General features: G+C 37.3%; 1 long non-coding RNA gene across 1 annotated transcript in view; it reads right to left on the reverse strand.

The window, feature by feature from the left end:
* LOC307191263 overlaps positions 1-18,288 on the reverse strand; it is a 214,226-nt gene that overhangs the window by 118,936 nt on the left and 77,002 nt on the right. Inside the window, exon 3 of the long non-coding RNA XR_013829675.1 lies at positions 12,765-12,856. This is a non-coding gene — a long non-coding RNA (uncharacterized lncRNA). The remainder of the gene's footprint in view (positions 1-12,764; positions 12,857-18,288) is intronic.

Raw genomic sequence — 18,288 nt, forward strand, 5'->3', positions numbered from 1 at the left:
TCTCTTGCCTCTTAGGCAGGTCCAGACGTTTTCCCAGACTCCCTCCTGGCTAGCTGTGGCCACTAGCCCCCTTCAGGCTGTGTTCACGCAGCCAAACCCAGTCCTCTCCCTGATGATTAGTGATGTTGATCATTTTTTCATATACCTGTTGGCCATTTGCATGTCTTCTTTGGAGGAATGCCTGTTCAAGTCCTCAGCCCTTTTGTTTTTTTCTTTTGCGGTATGTGGGTCTCTCACTGTTGTGGCCTCTCCCATCGTGCAGCACAGGCTCCAGATGTGCAGGCTCAGCGGCCATGGCTCACAGGCCCAGTCGCTCTGCAGCATGTGGGATCTTCCCGGACCGGGGCACGAACCCGTGTCCCCTGCATTGGCAGGCAGACTCTCAACCACTGCACCACCAGGGAAGCCCCCTTCAGCCTATTTTTAAATTGGGTTATTAGATTTTTAGAATTGAGTTATATGAATTCCTTACATATTTTGAAGATTAATCTTTTATCAGATATATGGTTTTCAAATAGTTTCTTCCATTCTATAGGTTTGGTTTTTGCACTGTTGATTGTTTCGTTGTTGTTGTTCTGCTGTGCAGAGTTTTTTAGTTTAATGTAGTCCCACTTGTTTATTTTTGTTTTTGTTGCCTGTGATTTGGGTATCATATCTGTGAAATTATTACCAAGACCAAGGTCATAAAGATTTCCCCCTATGTCTTCTTCAAGGAATATAACACTTTTAGGTCTTACATTTAAGTCTTTAACCCATTTTGAGTTAATTTTTATGTATGGTTTAAGATAAGGGTCCAATTTCATTCTTTTGTGTGTGGTTATCCAGTTTTCGCAACATCATTTATTAGAAAGACTACCCTTTCAGCACTGTGTATTCTTGGCTCCCTTGTCAAAGATCAGTTGACCATATATGTGTTGATTTATTTCTGAACTCTCTATTCTGTTCCATTGGTGTATATGTATGTTTTTATGCCAATACCATACTGTTTTGATTACTATAGATTTGTAATATATTTTGAAATCATGTAGAGTGATGCCTCCAGCTTTTTTCTTCCTTCTTAAGATTGCTTTGGCTATTTGGGGTCTTTTGTAGTTCCCCATGAATTTTAGAATTGTTTTTTCTATCTGTAAAAACTGCCATTGGGATTTTGACAGGGACTGTATTGAATCTGCAGATTGCTTCGGTTGTATGGACATTTTAACAATATTGTCTTCCAACTGATAAAAAAGCTCTCTTTCCACTTGTTTGTTTCTTCTTTAATTTCTTTCATCAATCTGTTGTAGTTTTCAGGATATAATTCTTTCGCCTCCTTAGTTACATTACACTTAACTATTTTCGTTTTGGTACTATTTTAAATAGCACTGTTTTCCTAATTTCCTTTTCAGATAGTTTGTTGTTAGTATATAGTAATGCAATGGATTTTTGTATGTTGATTTTGTATCCTGCAACTGTATGCAATTCAGTTATTAGTCCTAGAAGTTTTTTAAAACGGAGTCTTTAGTATTTTCTATGTATAAGATCATGTCATCTTCAAAAAGGTTACACTTTTACTTCTTCCTTCTTATTTTGGATGACTTTTATTTCCTTTTCTTGCCTAACTTCTCTGGCTAGGATTTCCAGAACTATGTCAAAGAGAAGTGGTGAAACTAAGCCCAAAGTTAACAGAAGGAAGGAAATAACAAAAATAGAGCAGAAACAAACAAAATAGAAAATAAGAAAACAACAAAAATGAAACTAGGAGTTGATAAACCCTTAGCTAGACTAAGAAAAAGAGAGAGAAGAGTCAAATAAAATAAAAAATTGAAGAGCAGACATTACAGTTGATGCCAAAGAAATAAGGAGGATTATAAAAGACTGCTATGAACAATTATACACCAAGACACTGGGTAACCTAGAAGAAATGGATAAATTTGTAGAAACATACAACTTACCAAGAGTAAATGAGGAAGAAATAGAAAGTGTGAACAGACCTGTAACTAATATGGTTACAGGTCAGTAATCAAAAACTTCCCCCCCAAAAGAAAAGCCCAGGACCAAATGGTTGGTTTTACTGGTGAAATCTACCAAACATTTAAAGAAAAATTACTGCCAATTCTCAAATTCTTTCAAAAAACTGAAAAGGAGGGAATACTTCTAAACCCATTTTATGAGACCAGCATTATCTGATATCAAAGCCAAAGACACTACAAGAAAAGAAAACTGCAGGCCAATATCCCTGATGAATATAGATGCCAAAATCCTCAAGAAATACTAGCAAATAGGACCCAACAGCATATTAAAAGGATCATACACCACGACTAAGTGGGATTTATTTCTGGGATGTAAGGATGGTTCCACAAAAATCAATTAATGTGCTGCATCACACTAAAAAAAAAAAAAAAAAAAAAAAAAGATAAAAATCACATGATCATGTCAATAGATGCAGGAAAAGTGTTTGACAAATTGAACATCCTTTCATAATTAAAAACTCTCAACAAACTAGGAATAGAAGGAAAGTATCTTAACATACTAAAGGCTATTATATATAAAGCCCACAGCTAACATCAAGTATACTCAATGGTGATATGTACAATTTTAATATCTTCCTGGCAGACTGACCCTTTTATAATTGTATAGTGTCCTTCTTTGTCTCCTATGACAGTTTCTGACTTAAAGTCTATTGTGTCTGACATAACTATAGCCACCCCTGCTCTCTTTTGGTTACCATTTTCCATCCCTTCACTTTCAGTGTATGTGTGTTCTTAAACCTGAAGTGAGTTTCTTGTGGTGATCATATTGAAATATACAGACATATCAAATCACTATGCTGTACACCAGGAACTAACATAATGTTGTAGGTCAATTATACTTCAAAAACAAACAGATTTATACAAAAAGAGACTAGATTTGTGGTTATCCAAGGCGGGGGTGGGGGTGGGGTGAAGTTGAGGAATGGGAATTGGATGAAGGTGGTCAAAAGGTACAAACTTCCAGTTATAAGATAAATAAATACTAGAGATGTGATGTACAACATGATAAATATAATTAACACTGCTGTACTTTATATATGAAAGTTGTTAAGATAGTAAATCCTAAGAGTTCTAATCACAAGGAAAAAATTTTTTTCTACTTCTTTAACTTTGTATCTATATGAGATGATGGATGTTTACTAAACTTATTGTGGTAATCATTTCATGATGTATATAAGTCAAATCATTATGCTGTACATCTTGCACTTATACATTGCTGTATGTCAATTCTATCTCAATAAAACTGGAAGAAAAAAATAAAGTGAGTTTCTTGTAGACAGCATATAATTGGGTGTTTTTCAAAATCCAGCCAGCCACTCTATGTCTTTCCTTGGGGAGTTTAATCCATTTATATTTAAAGTAATTATTGATAGGGAAGGATTTACTATTGCCATTTTGTTAGTTATTTTTTAGTCTTATAGTTCTTTTGTCTATCTTTCCCACTCTTGTTGTGTTCCTTTGTGTTTTGTTGATGTTTTGGGCATTGATTTCCTTTGATTCCTTTCTCATTTCCTTTTGTATAACTTCTATAGGCTTTTGTGTGTGTGTGGGGTTACCTTGGTGCTTCCATAAAATATCTTACAGTTATAATAGTCTATTTTAAGGTGATAAGAAGTTAGATTGCATATAAAAACTCTACACTTTAACTTCTCCTCCAACACACAGTTTTTTGTTATTTCACAATTTATATCTATTTATATCATGGATCTTTTAACATATTTTTATTTATAACTATTTTTAATACTTTTGTCTTTTAACTTTAATACTGGAATTAAAAATGATTTACCCATCCCACTACAATAATATAGTATTCTGTATTTGTCTATGTATTTATCTTTACCAAACAACATTATTATACTTCATCCTCACCACAGTCCTCTGGGGCAGGTATTATCATTCCCATTTCCAGATGAGGAACGGAGGCTCAGAGATATTTTGAGGACTTGCTCAAATTTTCACCAAGTAAGTAGGCAATGAAAATTTAAATGAACTGGACGCATTGAATGTAGGTCTGTTTAACTATAAAAGTTGGTGCCTTCATTACTATACTAGTTTTCTAAGGCTAGATGCCAAAGCCTGGAGCATGATCCCATTGTTTAGTCCTCTTTGTTGTTGTTGAATTAGAGGTCTTCAGGTTCTCCTGCCAATACATGACCATTCTCTGGGAGGAAGAGCTTAGCCTACACCTAAAGTGTGACGATCCAACTTCTTAGCTTTATGGTACAATCTTCTTTTCTCACTTTACAGGATATCTCTTGCCTGTGTCATCCATTCCAGGTATTCTCATTATCCTCTTACCTCTCCTTCTCACTCCCAAGGTTAGGGAAACCTTGCTTCTTTTCCTTTTCCTTCTTCTTCAAGGTCAAGGTCACCATCAGCCAAGGTTGTTCAACATGGGAATTTCATTTTTTGTTTCTTTGCTCTATTTCATTCCTTCACTCATTCAACCAGTCACCAAGTCCTATAGATTCACCCACGACATCCCCCCAACCATCCTCTTCCATGTCTTCATTGCTATTACCAGAGTTCAGGCTCTCACCACCTTTCATTTGGACACTTACAAGAGCTTCCTTATGGGTCTCCCTGGTTCAAGTCTCTCCTTGTTCCATTCTACCACTCCCCAACTCCACCCCCCTACACATACTGCTGCCCTGGCTTGGATCATAGAGCCAGACCTGAGCCAGTCCCAATCAGTTTTAGGAGCCTTACCAGTCCACCTCTACCCTGACAGTTCTAGGCTCCAGTGAGGCCAAATTTTCTTGCTATTCTTTGAAGGCACCAAACTCTTTCGCACCTTGACCTTTGTACAAACTGTCTTCTCAGCCTCTAATAAATATCCATTTTTATATTTCTCCCAAATAAACATCTATATGCCCTCAGAGAATAAACCTAAATGCAATCACCTAGTGAGATAGTCCTTGACTCCTTGAGACTGTTCTTTCTACCCTCTTCTGTGTTCGTCTTCCTACCTCATACATGCCCCTATTACTACTTTTAACACACTATGAAAATTTTTTGTTTGTACTTATGATGCCCCTTTAATCTGAGAGCTTCTTAACAGAAGGGCCACTTCTTAGCATCTGTTTTATTATGAAATATTTTAAGTATTAGTAAAAAGTATGGCTAATAATATAATGAACACCATGAACTCATCTTCTGGCTTTGTCATATTTGTTTCAGATCTTTTTTAATAAATAGAATATTACATATAGATTGAAGACCTCTGTGTACCTTCTTCCATCCCATTCCCTCTCTTGCCAGAAGTACCCACCACCCTGAATGTGCTCTCTCTCATGCCCACACATATTTTTACATTTACTTCATGTGTATGCATGTATGTATCCATAAACAATAACTTTGCAAGTTTTTTAAAAAAGGTTTTTAAAAATATCATCCTGTGTGTATCCTTCTACAACTGAATTTTTTTCTACTATTGTGTTTTGGTGGTTTAGCCACTCCTTCATTAGTTTTAACTACACAGCATGGTATTGTTTTATAAACACAGCCTTATTTATCTGTTTTTCATTGATCTTTAGGCTTTTTATGATTTTTAAAGTCCATGTCTCCTTGAGCACATCTGAGAGTTTCTCTAGGATGTAGAAGCACTGGGTTGCAGGTTATGAACATTTCTAACCTCAGGACATACGGTCACATTATTTGTCACAGTGGTTACATGTATTTATGCTCCTCCCAGCAATGTAGAGTTTCTTCTAACTCCCTTTTATTCCTATTGCTTAGCAAGAGCCTGGCACACAGGAGATGTACTATATCTGCTGACAGTGACTGAATAAATAAGTGAATGATGCTTGAATGTATAGAACATGAGCTAGAAGAAGCAGAAATACAAGTACTTTAAGTGAAATCACCAATAGAAGGTCTAGACCTGTGCTGTTTAAACGTAAATTAATCAAAAATCAAATTAAATAAAAGATTCAGTTCCTCAGTCACACATTTTGAGGGCTCAAATGTGGCTAGTGACTACTGACTACTACAACAGACAACACAGATAAAGAATCCTTCTCCATGACAGGAAGTTCTATTGGACAGTGCTGGTCTAAAAAACAGATCTTTCTCTTTTCCTCTCTTTCCCCCTCTTCCACTTCCAACCCTCCCCAAGCATCTAGTACTTTCTTAGTCCTTTCTGTATTCCCGGAATTCCCACTGCACTTGCCTTCTTGGGCTGGAATTCATGATTTCTCATCTGATTTTTTTCAAACTGTGATAAAATACATATAACATAAAATCTACCATTTTAACTATTTTCCAGTGTACAACTTAGTGGCACTAAGAACATTTACACTGTTATGCAACCATTAACACCGTCCATCTCCAGAACTTTTTCATCTTCCAAACTGAAACGCTGTGATCGTTAAACAATAATTGCCGTTTCGCCCTTCCCGCAGCCCCTGGCAACAACCGTTCTACTTTCTGTCTCTATGAATTCGACTACCCTAGGTACCTCATATGTGTGGAACCATACAATATTGTCCTTTTGTATCTGGTTAATTCCACTTGGCATAATATCTTCAAGGTTCATCCATGTTGTATCATGTATCAGAATTTCATTCCTTTTAAAGGCTGAATAATATTCTATTGTATGTAAATAGCACTCTTTAGCTGATTTTACCTTTGTCTCTGTCCCTAGCAAACAAATGCAAACCACAGCATTAACAACTGATACAGGTTTAATACAGGGGCCCTAGATGCAACACTGGAAAGAACAATGCACCAGGAATGAGGAGTATTGGGTTTTGGGTTCTGGTACCCACTTGCTACATGATAGCTGGGTGGCCTTGGAAAGTTACTTTAACTCTCCAAGCATCATTTTCCTCATCTAATCTAAAAAAGTAAGATCTTTCTGTCATTCTAAAATCTTGTGGGTTTAAGAGTATTCTTCAATGCTTTGATTCAAAGTCAACGAAGAAAGTGGATTTGAAGGCTTTGTAGTAAGGTGAGTAAGGGACATACTTTGGAAAAGAGTGGCTTCTAAAACTATCCAATTCCACAAAAAAAAAGAAAAGAAAAGAGAGAGGCGGGGGAGAGGGGCAGCTTATACTATGAGAAAGGCCATAATGCATTACATATGTCTGTGTATGATGTCTCCCAGTCTAGAGCTGAGCATGAGTCTAGGAGAATTTTTACCTATTTCATTTAATTTTCAACTAGGTCTCTGAGACCTTCTATATCTTGTTATTTATTAAAACTTAGTCCCATATAATATTTCAAAAGAGGAATTAAAGTTCAATATTTTGTATATTATCAATTTTCTTCTATATTGTTATTATTCTCTAGTTTATTTCCTTTTACTTTTTCCATTTGTAAATGATTATGATCCTCTCATCTTTACCCTTTAGAGATATGTTTGTTCCTAAGTGCAATTAAGGACTACCCCAGAAAGTAGACAGTAGCAGTGTGGCCAAAAAAAGGAGCAGGGATTGATTACATTCCTCTTACTGTACTCTGGCTGGGGAATGACGTGAAAAGGAAGGACAGAACTCTGAAGGCCTCATCTTCCCATGCTTTCTAAATTTCATCCCTAGCCTTAGTACTTACTTATGTTTTCACTGTTGTGGTTTCTGAATATTCTTCCATGGACTCTAGGCAAAGAAACCAATGTACATTTTTTTATGCCCATTTTCTTTATGTATGTGTTTTGCGGATTTAGCCATGTGGACACATATGACACTAATTTACTAATTTTAACTGCTGCATAGTATTATGTTTTATGATCACAGCACAGTCTACTTATCTGCTCTTCCATTGATGCTTAGGCTATTTTCAATTTGTCATTGTACATTTCTCCATGAATAGATGTGAGGATGGTTTCAAAACCCTCCTGCTTGAGCCAGGTTTAAGAAATTTGCTTTCCTTATTTTCTGATATAAAATTTCTATGAACCCCAAAGAGTATATTCATTCAACAGAAATAAACTGAGCTCCTGCTGAGTGCAGAGACACCAGGTGAAGCAGAAACTAAGTCCCTGTTCTTGAGGAGGGGCCACTGGAATGGGATAATTATCAAGTAATAGTGCAAATAAATAGAACATTACAAGTGTAATAAATAACTTGAAGGAAAAGTCTGTTATCCTGTAACCATACAACAGGAGAATGTGTTCTTGGTTGAGGGCATCTGTGTTGGTTTTCCTGAAGTAGTGATGCTTGGCCTAAAAGGGAAAGAGAAATGAGAGAGAACTAGCCTGGTAAGGGATATGCAGTTTGGGCCAGGTGCGGGTAAGCAGAATCACAAGCAGAGGGGAACAGCAGATGTACAGGACTTGGGCTGGAAGAGAAACTGGCCATTTTAGAGAGAAGGCCTATGTGACTGGGACAAAGAGTGAAGGGAAAGAAGGTGTGAGAAAAATTTGAGAGCTATGTGGGCCAGAGCACACAGACCCTTTTGGCTTTTAGCTAAGATAAAGGAATGCCATGGACTCGTTTTAAGCTAGTAAGTGATAGTATTGAATTTGGATTCTGAAACAGCAAATTCACTGGCTCCAGTATGGTGGAGGCTTCGTTTGGATTCCTGCTTCAGTTTCTGCTGGATCCATGTGATTGAAGCTAAACACCTTATATCACTGGCAGGACTCAGTCATTCTCCTGAAGAGTGACTGAAATGAGGAAATGCTCTTACGTAAGAGGATCTGCTCTTAGGGCAGGATGCACAGCAGAGCGAGGAAATGGGTTGATATTTTCATGAAGTGGTGAGAATCTTTAGAGAATCAGGAAATGTAAAAGAGGAGTCAAGGTAGGGGAGAATCTGTCTAACGAAGAGAAAAGGAGGGGGAGAGGAAAGAGAGGCTGAGAGCCTGGCTTCCTAAGAAACCTTTTGGTCAAGCCAGTGGGTACAGAAATCAGAATGAACCAGGCAAAACCCAGGGGTAAGGCATTAGCAGAGACTTCAGTTGAAATGTGGAAGGAAAACATAGCTCTCTAGGCAGTCCAAAGTGGACCAAATAGCCCACAAATTGCACAACACAGCAACTAAAATCCTCTAGCCTCTGGGAGGCCTGAGTGCGCCTAGACTCAGCCCATGATTAATCTCTCCTTCTTCTTAGAAAATCAGAGTCATGATCTGTGACTTGTGGTACCAACATCATAATGGCTCCTGCTGGGTAATTCTCACACGCCACTCCATGCTCCCCGGGCTCTGGCCCCGGTCTCAGCTCAGTAAACATACTTGACAAGACTATCATGACTCTTAAAGAACCAACTTTCACTTCACCTATTATCTAGCAGTATGTTTTTCCTTCTCATGCTTTGAATAGATGTTTACTTTCTAAGACAAAGGGGAAAGAAAATGAATTCCGAGACTCAGTTTGCAGTTGGTGAAATGCTTTGCAATCAGAGGGGGAAAGAACTTTTCTGGAAAACAATGACTTTATTTGGCTTTTTCAAAAAGTATGTATTACCATAAGAATGACTCAGCCGCTAGCACAAACACAGTTGCAGAGAAGAACCTGACTGAAGCATAATTGATTATGCTGGACAATTACAAATGCCCTTATTAAATAATCGCATTTAAACCACATGATAGTCTTACAACTGATTTATAAAAACAAAATTGTGAAAGTTTAAGTGACATAATTGTTCTCAGCATCACTACAATTTTCAAATGAAGCAATTTAGCTTTAGAAGCAATTTCACTTCTCATTGCGATGTTATTTTGGTGTCGGGCTGCAAGCTTCTGTTCCACTCCAGAGTTCTAGGAATGATGGTTAACACTTCCCTCTCCTTGGTTAAGCCAATGATGCATTTTTCTAATATACCAGTCCTTCACATTCTGCTGCAGATCCAGCAGGTTATAAAAAGAATGATTTGTAGGTCTCCAACTATTTACATGGTTTCCATTTAATGAGACTATTAGCTTCTGCAGAGATGTGGGAATTGTAAATCTTTCTGAGACTGGGGGTATTGGTGAACTCAGAATAAAAATGGCAAAAACAAAGTATCTTGTGTTTGAAGGTATCAACCAATAATGTTAAGACTTTGCATAGTTTTCTCTCAGAACTATATCCCTACCGGAAACCGTAAGGGAAATGGCCCGCCATCTCTGGCACATCTCCTGGAATGTTAATCAAAAGTCTGTATTTTCAGGTGCATGAATAAAGACCTTGAAACATTCAACAGATAAAAGCCAATGCCATTAACATTCCTTTATTTAGTTTCTGTGAATTAAATGGTTTTATACAACTACTGTCTCAGTATCACACTCACAACTCCCAAGGCATGTTCTACACTGGTAATAAGAGCTAAACCTTCTGTATTTCATTTCAGTCTTGCTGATAGCATTTATCAGCAAAATCTGGCTAAAAACAGAATATGCAACTTAAGCCTGATCATAACTGGGCTGCAGAGGAGGAAAGTGGGGGATTATCTGGAGACTGGGAGCACAAATATAAGATTGTATTGTCATTGTGTGCTATAGGCCTTTTACAAACTATAGTGTAAGCCCCAGCTGACAGGCCTTTTCACAACTGACAGAGGAAAATATGAAACTTAAATTCTTCATGACAGATAAATCTGCTGAATGAAAGGAAGACCAATAGGATAATGGTGGGACAAAAAACATATTGCTTTTGGGTAACTCCCTTAAATCTACCTCTTTTGTAAATATACAAAATAGGCATTCAATGAATATCTTCTAAACTCCTATCAGCTTTGCTAAGCAAGCTGTTAAGTTGGAATGATAAAAATAAGCATCTTTTCTTCAGCAGATGAATACAGAGTCTTATAAAACAGGGGTGGCAGATTAGATTTAATATGTGGGCATGAAAGATGCTTCCTGGATGACTATCAACTGGAGTGGATTTCCTGAACCAAAGTTGACATATTACTATTGTAGAAGGCTGATTAATTGAGATATTAAATATACCTAATCCACCATGATTGGGATCTTTGTCAAAAGTTTTTAAAAATATGACTATAAGTAATTGCTCTTTTCTGTCAGTGTGTCCCAAGTCCATGAAATGTAACCAGAGACCATCTTTTAGGATTAATATCATTGGCCTTTCCAGTGGTGATACATACTTTTTACCCTTGTCAAGGGCCCTAGGGTTCTTTGCCTTTCCCATGCTAGTTTAGTATTGACATTTTTCCCTAGGAAAATTCACCCTGGTTGGCTATACTAGTTCTGCCCAATTCCAGTGGTGGCCAATGGTAAACGACCTCAAACCATGAGAGGCCAGATTAAACTGAAAAGTACAGTTTCTTGTATAGGTTTTTAACCCTTGCGGCTATTTAGCTATTTATTGTGTCACCTCACTGCTCCTGGAGGAAGCTTTCTGAGCAGCAGCACCTCTAGGCGGAGAGGAGGGATTAATGCAGGTTCCTCAGTAGAGGCTGCCTCTCCTGTTAATGGATGGCTGAAGTACCTTGGCAAATCCCAGCTTGAGTTCATAGACAGGTCTTGTTGAGATATCCTGAAGCAAGTTACAGTACCCAAGAGCAGATCTGCCTTAAACTGTCACTTTCCATGGTTGCCAAGTAATTCATGGCTAATCTTCAGCACCGAACTCAAGGTGAGAACTAGAGAGGGTGGGAGGGAGGGAGGGAGGGAGGGAGGGAGGGAGAGAGAGAGAGAGAGAGAGAAAGAGAAACAGAGGGAGAATGAATGAGTGAAAGAAAAGATGAAACAGGTTAAGAGTGCTGTGGGTCATTTTTCTGACCAGTATGGGTTCGTCCATTAGCCAGACAGTCCTGGAATGTCTGGCAGCAGGACTAGGACATAGTCTCAGGCCATGGGGATCTCCCACTGAATCAGAGGGAAGAGGAAGAAAGACAGTGAGAGTTAGACTATGAAAAGGAAGAGGGCCTGGAGGAGAAGGAGGAGGGGAGCCAGCCTAGAGTCTGAGAGAAGAATCCAGGCGCCATGGTATAACAGCTGCCTCAGGTATGCTAGCCAGTCTCAGCTCGTTCCCAGATCTTTCTGGCAAGCCCCAGGCTCACTCACACACACAACATACTCGTGCGCGCACACCCCCGCGTGCGCGCACACACGCAAACACTCACACACACTCTCAGAGCCGTGTCTGTTGTAAAGAAGCTTCTGGCCTGTCTGCAATAGTGTTTTTCAGATACTCACCGAGAGAACTGGGCTTGCTGGGCAATTTTTTCCATAACTGTGGTAAAATTGTCTAAGACCTTGGTAAATAACAAAATCTACTCAAATACAAAGGGATTTAACTTACTTTAAAGGTTATTATGTTTTGTCTGCTGGATTAAAATTGCTTCCAAAGTTATTAGAGAAACTTAACATTAGCACTTACTTTTCTATAAAGAAACAAACCACACACACACAAAGGTGCAGCATTATACAGTAATTATCCAAAATGCTACCGCTTGGAATAATAAGGATGCTGTGTGTTTACATAGAATCTTTCTTTTCCAAAGAATTCAAATAGCTACACCACTCATATCCCATTATTCCTATCAACAGTCTTCTATGAGCTATGCGGGTGGCAAGGATAATTATCTACATTAGATAGGAGGAATAACTGAGGCACAGAGAAACATTCAGGATCACACAATAAGGAAACAGCAATTGTGGATTTACTATATAAAACATTTTACCTGTCTAGAGTTTTGCTGTTTAAGTAAAATATATATTTCTCTTTTCCACTTGATTCTCTGAAGACAATTTGCAGCATCTTTCCTTTTTGGGGACTCATCTCTGACCCCTTCTTTGCATGCAATCTCTTTGCATGCAATCTCTACCTTAGCACTTATCAGAGTTGTAATACTTCATTTATTTGCCTACCTCTGTCCTGATATTATATTCTTCTTGAGGGCCAGCACTTGCTCATCTCTGTACCTCCAATGCTTGAAAAATAGCTGATGCTTCTTAAATGTCTGTTGGTTGAATGAATGAAAGAAAAAACAATGAATGAATTAATGGACAATCTTCTAAGAAGAATTTCTGACAAGGTAACAATAAATGCAAATTTGGGCTTAAACTAAATATGTCTTATCTGATTTTACCTTTGCTGTGACAAATATGTCTACCTCACAAGTCTTTTAAAAATCCAGTGAATACATTTAGAGATGATTCCTTCCCTGCCTGGGCTGTTGAATTTACTGTTTGGAACAATAAACTGAGACTTGCGAATATATAGGGCTCCAGATGGTCTACTGTAATTATTTTCCCCATAGCCTTCTTTTTTTGATATCTAAGAGAAAGCATTTAGATATGGAGGTTTTGGGGAGTGTTAATATATAGTTATTATGCTGTCCCCAAAACCCTTTCCTCTGTGTATTGAATCTTAAAGCCAGATTGTTACTTGGGGTAAGGGGTATAAACCCCCAAATAACAATAGGAACAATGAATGCTCTTCAAGGAGACTACAAATCTAACTCTCTTTTATACATTTTTCAGTGATCAACACAAAAAAGGCAAGGTAATATATGTTCATCTTTACCAGATGTACTTTATGTATCCCCTTATGTTGGAAGCCTAGCAGGAGTAGAATGTCACAACAGACATTTACTGAAATACCTGGGGAAATGTAACAAAAAGTGTTAGAGGAAAATGGTCTTTCAGCTAAATTACCTAATATATTTGCTAATGGTATCTGATTTAAAAGCCATAAAAATACCAAGTTAAAAGCACATTAGAAGATGTGTTATATTTATAAGTGTTTGTCACCTTGGCAACAAAAGCTATATTCCAAATCTAACACTAGCTATGATGGGCCAAGACCTTTTAAAATTGGTAAATACTCTTTATGGCAATGATCTGCTTTCAGCTACTGAATGTTAGAACTAGAAAAGGCAAGTTCTTCATTGCATAACAAGTTTTTTTTTTCTTGTTGTTTGTTTTGCTAGCTTTCTACTATGGGTAAGCTTTTTCTTTCTATTAGTTACGATGGTTTATCATTAACAAGAAAAACATTGCATTTTCAAATAAAGCATCAGTCTTAATTTTTCCCTTCTTGTACTCAGAAATGCAGATATAATAACTTGAAGGTTCCTAAAGACAGAGTTTATCTACCAACTTTACATTTCAGTTTATCAACCACATCACGGACCCTGGTCCATGGATGAAATACCACAGGTGTACATTATAAAATCGACCTTGCTACAAAAATCATCCTCCTAGACCACAAACACAGTAAGATAAGCAAAATGAGAAGACAGAAAAACACAAAGCAGATGAAGGAGCAAGATAAAAACCCACCAGACCTAACAAATGAAGAGGAAATAGGCAGTCTACCTGAAAAAGAATTCAGAATAATGATACTAAAGATGATCCAAAATCTTGGAAATAGAAGAGAGAAAATGCAAGAAACATTTAACAAGGACCTAGAAGAACTAAAGATGAAACAAGCAATGATGAACAACACAATAAATGAAATTAAAAATACTCTAGATGGGATCAATAACAGAATAACTGAGGCAGAAGAACAGATAAGTGACCTGGAAGATAAAATAGTGGAAATAACTACTGCAGAGCAGAATAAAGAAAAAAGAATGAAAAGAACTGAGGACAGTCTCAGAGACCTCTGGGACAACATTAAACCCACCAACATTTGAATTATAGGGGTTCCAGAAGAAGAAGAGAAAAAGAAAGGGACTGAGAAAATATTTGAAGAGATTATAGTAGAAACTTCCCTAATATGGGAAAGGAAATAGTTAATCAAGTCCAGGAAGCACAGAGAGTCCCATACAGGGTAAATCCAAGGAGAAACACGCCAAGACACATATTAATAAAACTGTCAAAACTGAAAAACAAAGAAAACATATTAAAAGCAGCAAGGGAAAAACAACAAATAAGACACAAGGGAATCCCCATAAGGTTAACAGCTGATCTTTCAGCAGAAACTCTGCAAGCCAGAAGGGACTAGCAGGACATATTTAAACTGATGAAGAAGAAAAACCGACAACCAAGATTACTCTACCCAGCAAGTATCTCATTCAGATTTGATGGAGAAATTAAAACCTTTACAGACAAGCAAAAGCTGAGAGAGTTCAGTACCACCAAACCAGCATTACAACAAATGCTAAAGGACCTTCTCTAGGCAAGAAACACAGGAGAAGGAAAAAACTTACAATAACAAACCCAAAACAATTAAGAAAATGGGAACAGGAACATACATATCGATAATTACCTTAAATGTAAATGGATTAAATGCTCGCACCAAAAGACACAGATTGGCTGAACGGATACAAAAACAAGACCCATATATATGCTGTCTACAAGAGACCCACTTCAGACCTAGAGACACATACAGACTGAAAGTGAGGGGATGGAAAACATTATTCCCTGCAAATGGAAACCAAAAGAAAGCAGGAGTAGCAATTCTCATATCAGACAAAATAGATTTTAAAATAAAGACTATTAGAAGAGACAAAGAAGGACACTACATAATGATCAAGGGATTGACCCAAGAAGAAGACACAACAATTCTAAATATTTATGCACCCAACATAGGACCATCTCAATACATAAGGCAAATACTAACAGCCATAAAAGGGGAAATTGACAGTAACACATTCATAGTAGGGGACTTTAACACCCCACTTTCACCAATGGACAGATCATCCAAAATGAAAATAAATAAGGAAACACAAGCTTTAAACGATACATTAAACAAGATGGACTTAATTGATATTTATAGGACATTCCATTCAAAAAGAACAGAATACACATTTTTCTCAAGTGCTCATGGAACATTCTCCAGGATAGATCATATCTTGGGTCACAAATCAAGCACTGGTAAATTTCAAAAATTTGAAATTGTATCAAGTATCTTTTCCGACCACAACGCTATGAGACTAGATATCAATTACAGGAAAAGATCTGTAAAAAATACAAACACATGGAAGCTAAACAATATACTACTTAAGAACGAAGTGATCACTGAAGAAATCAAAGAGGAAATCAAAAAACACATAGAAACAACTGACAACGGAGACACGACAACCCAAAACCTATGGGATGCAGCAAAAGCAGTTCTAAGAGGGAAGTTTATAGCAATACAATCCTACCTTAAGAAACAGGAAACATCTCAAATAAATGACCTAACCTTGCACCTAAAGAACTTAGAGAAAGAAGAACAAAAAAACCCCAAAGTTATCAGAAGGAAAGAAATCATAAAGATCAGATCAGAAATAAATGGAAAAGAAATGAAGGAAATGATAGCAAAGATCAATAAAACTAAAAGCTGGCTCTTTGAGAAGATAAACAAAATTGATAAACCATTAGCCAGACTCATCAAGAAAAAAGGGAGAAGACTCAAATCAATAGAATTAGAAATGAAAAAGGAGAAGTAACAACTGACACTGCAGAAATACAAAAGATCATGAGAGATTACTACAAGCAACTCTATGCCAATAAAATGGACAACCTGGAAGAAATGCACAAATTCGTAGAAATGCACAACCTGCCAAGCCTGAATCAGGCAGAAATAGAAAATATGAACAGACCAATCACAAGCACTGAAATTGAAACTGTGATTAAAAATCTTCCAACAAGCAAAAGCCCAGGACCAGATGGCTTCACAGGCGAATTCTATCAAACATTTAGAGAAGAGCTAACACCTATCCTTCTCAAACTCTTCCAGAATATAGTAGAGGGAGGAACACTCCCAAACTCATTCTACGAGGCCACCATCACCCTGATACCAAAACCAGACAAAGATGTCACGAAGAAAGAAAACTATAGACCAATATCACTGATGAACAGAGATGCAAAAATCCTCAACAAAATACTAGCAAACAGAATCCAACAGCACATTATAAGGATCATACATCATGATCAACTGTGGTTTTTTCCAAGAATGCAAGGATTCTTCAATATACGCAAATGAATCAATGTGATACACCATATTAACAAATTGAAGGAGAAAAACCATATGATCATCTCAATAGATGCAGAAAAAGCTTTCAACAAAATTCAACACCCATTTATGATAAAAACCCTGCAGAAAGTAGGCATAGAGGGAACTTTCCTCAACATAATAAAGGTCATATATGACAAACCCACAGCCAACATCTACCTCAATGGTGAAAAACTGAAAGCATTTCCACTAAGATCAGGAACAAGACAAGGTTGCCCACTCTCACCACTCTTATTCAACATAGTTTTGGAAGTTTTAGCCACAGCACTCAGAGAAGAAAAGGAAATAAAAGGAATCCAAATCGGAAAAGAAGAAGTAAAGCTGTCACTGTTTGCAGATGACATGATACTATACATAGAGAATCCTGAAGATGCTACCAGAAAACTACTAGAGCTAATCCATGAATTTGGTAAAGTAGCAGGATACAAAAGTAATGCACAGAAATCTCTGGCATTCCTATACACTAATGATGAAAAATCTGAAAGTGAAATCAAAAAAACACTCCCATTTACCACTGTAACAAAAAGAATAAAATATCTAGGAATAAACCTACCTAAAGAGACAAAAGACCTGTATGCAGAAAATTATAAGACACTGATGAAAGAAATTAAAGATGATACAAATAGATGGAGAGATATACCATGTTCTTGGATTGGAAGAAACAACATTGTGAAAATGACTCTACTACCCAAAGCAATCTACAGATTCAATGCAATCCCTATGAAACTACCACTGGCATTTTTCACAGAACTAGAACAAAAATTTCACAATTTGTATGGAAACACAAAAGACCTCGAATAGCCAAAGCAATCTTGAGAACAAAAAACGGAGCTGGAGGAATCAGGCTCCCCGACTTCAGACTATACTACAATGCTACAGTAATCAAGACAGTATGGTACTGGCACAAAAACAGAAATATAGATCAATGGAACAGGACAGAAAGCCCAGAGATAAACTCACGCACATATGGTCACTTTATCTTTGATAAAGGAGGCAGGAGTGTACAGTGGAGAAAGAACAGCCTCTTCAATAAGTGGTGATGGGAAAACTGGACAGCTACATGTAAAAGTATGAGATTAGATCACTCCCTAACACCATACACAAAAATAAGCTCAAAATGGATTAAAGACCTAAATGTAATGCCAGACGGTATCAAACTCTTAGAGGAAAGCGTAGGCAGAACATTCTATGACATAAATCACAGCAAGATCCTTTTTGACCCACCTCCTAGAGAAATGGAAATAAAAACAAAAATAAACAAATGGGACCTAATGAAACTTAAAAGCTTTTGCATAGCAAAGGAAACCATAAACAAGACCAAAAGACAACCCTCAGAATGGGAGAAAATATTTGCAAATGAAGCAACTGGCAAAGGATTAATCTCCAAAATTTACAAGCAGCTCATGCACCTCAATAACAAAAAAGCAAACAACTCAATCCAAAAAC

Source organism: Stenella coeruleoalba (genome assembly GCF_951394435.1).
Source record: "Stenella coeruleoalba genome assembly, chromosome: 9".
NCBI classification, from domain to species: Eukaryota; Metazoa; Chordata; class Mammalia; order Artiodactyla; family Delphinidae; genus Stenella; species Stenella coeruleoalba.